The 2411-nt window shown below is 51.3% G+C and overlaps 1 pseudogene across 1 annotated transcript; it reads left to right on the top strand.

Annotated features, from left to right (window-relative positions):
- Positions 1 to 284: 284 nt before the first annotated feature.
- LOC149575451 (9-cis-epoxycarotenoid dioxygenase NCED1, chloroplastic pseudogene) lies at positions 285 to 2129 on the top strand (annotated as a pseudogene). Its single transcript, XR_016360173.1, has one exon. The product of XR_016360173.1 is annotated as a 9-cis-epoxycarotenoid dioxygenase NCED1, chloroplastic pseudogene (transcript).
- Positions 2130 to 2411: the final 282 nt, after the last annotated feature.

The raw sequence follows: 2411 nt of genomic DNA, 5'->3' as shown, positions 1-2411 counted from the left end.
AAACAGACTTAAGGGACAATCATAACGGAGGGACTAATAATTATTCATTGAAAAGAACATATTTAAAAAGATCTATGATAATGGGTCGCATATTTGAGGCAAATCCAAAGTAAAATAAAAAAAAGTAGATACAACAGATTTGATGGAATTTCTTGATCATTCAACCACTCCACTATGGGCCCTCCCCCCTACTGATCATAACCACATATGCGTGCACAATTTGCTTTCCGCTGTACCTAAAGAAACCGAAATGGAGAGGTGTACGCAACGATTGAGATCCACGGGCGTCGTCCATCGTTAAAGTATCTGCCCGCTGCTTCGTCTCATCTCATGCAGTGGGTTCCAAGAAGCTTGTTATACCCATGGACACCAAATGCTCGCCTGCTTCATTCCTAACTTCAGAGCCGCTCTACTCCCTTCTGGCGGCTCCTTATGGCGGCCGCCGCCATTCTCGATTAACTGTCCGATGTTTTGCGCAGAACAATGCTGCAAAAAAAGCCCGCCATAATCTGACGGCGTCGTTGTGCAATGCGGCGGACGACTTCATTGACAAATACCTGGAAAAACCGCTTCGCTCCTCGGTAGACCCCAAAGTCGTCCTCTCCGGCAACTTTGCGCCAGTCACGGAGACGCCGCCGACGGAGTGCTTCAAAGTGGACGGCACTCTCCCTCCCTGTCTCGACGGCGTCTACATTCGCAACGGCCCAAACCCCCTGTTCCCCCCTCGCCCCGGACAAGGCCACCACTTAAATGACGGCGACGGAATGCTCCACGCCCTCTCCATCCGCGACGGCCGCCCGATCTTCTGCAGCCGCTTCGTGCAAACCGACAAACTCATGCAAGAACGGACGGCGGGACGTTCCCTCTTCCCACGTGTCTTCGCCGGCTTCTTCGGCCTCGCGGGGATGGCCAGAGGAGCCCTCGCTGCCGCCAGGGGAGCGCTGGGGCTGATCGACCACTCCTACGCCTCCGGACTCGCCAACACCAGCGTCGTCTTCTTCACCGACAAATTCCTCGCCCTCGCCGAATCCGGCATGCCCTACGCCTTCCTTCTCTCCCCCACCGCCGACATTCTCAACCTCGGCAGGCACGATTTCGGCGGCGCGCTCAGTCATGGAATGACGGCGCACCCCAAGATCGACCCCTCCACGGGGGAGCTCTTCGCTTCGAGGTACTCATTTGCGCCGCCGTTTCTCAACTTCTTCAGAGTCAGCGCCGACGGGGAGAAGCAGCCGGACGTTCCCATTCGCTCCATGCGCCGCCCTGTGTTCGTCCACGATTTCGCCATCACGTCCAACTACGCCATTATTCCGGATTCTCAGATCGTCGTAGATCCGATGCACATGATTTTAGCGAACGGGTCGCCGATTGTGTGCGACAAAGAGAAGGTGCCCCGATTGGGCGTTTTGCTACGCTACGCAGTCGATGATTCTCAGATGCGCTGGTTCGATGTGCCGGGATTGAATATAATCCACACTGTGAATGCCTGGGAAGACGGCGCCGACGATCTCGTCCTGATTGCGACGAACTCGGAGCCCGTGGATTGCATTCTGGAGCACAATCATTTGCTGCAGACGACTGTGGAAATGATTAGGATTAGCTTGGGGACAGGATCGGTTTCGAGAAAGCGGCTGTCTTCGAATACAAGACTGGAGTTTGGGGTGATAAATACACGCTACTTGACGAAGAAGAACAGGTACGCTTACCTGGCCATCGGCGCGCCGTTCCCTAAAGCTCGCGGTTTTGCCAAGCTGGATTTCGAGAGAGAGGGAGGGGAATGTATTGTTGCTTCCAGGATCTTTGGAGAGAATTGTTTTGGCGGCGAAGGGTGTTTTGTAGCGCGGAGTGATGGAGAGGAGGACGACGGGTACATTGTTGGATTTGTTCATGATGAGGAGGCGGGATTGTCGAAGCTTCTTGTGATGGATGCTCAGTCGCCCACTTTGGAAATTGTGGCTTCTGTGCAGCTCCCTGGTAGAGTTCCCTACGGTTTTCATGGCCTTTTTGTCAGCCAAGAATTCGCATTTTAAAATGATCAGAGTTTGTAACTGATGTTTTCCTTCACAGAGGAATGTATTGCAATTAATTAACTGTGCAATTTATTCACCTGAATTTGAGTTGTGACTCCATATCAGCTCATGTTCTTTGAGATTTAATGCAATGCATGGTTTGCTATGTATCTAATAATGACAATGAAATTACTGTGATGGAAGGTACTTGCAGGTTGAGCCACGCCTTAGGAAATTTTCATACTGTGTTAGTTACGATTTTAACAGTTACCTCGTGCCTGGAAATTCAAGATAGAATTAAAGATGTGTCGTAGAGGATTGTTTCTTCAATTAAAAGCAAGTCTTCAGTCATCAAGCTCCAGTCCAAACGTGAAAGGTGCGGGTTCAACCAAAAAGCCTGAA

The sequence above is a fragment of the Cupressus sempervirens genome, chromosome 2, assembly GCF_028749045.1.
Source record: "Cupressus sempervirens isolate cs-2001-9-10 chromosome 2, ASM2874904v1, whole genome shotgun sequence".
Classification (NCBI taxonomy): Eukaryota; Viridiplantae; Streptophyta; class Pinopsida; order Cupressales; family Cupressaceae; genus Cupressus; species Cupressus sempervirens.
This window is presented reverse-complemented; position numbering and strand designations above follow the sequence as displayed.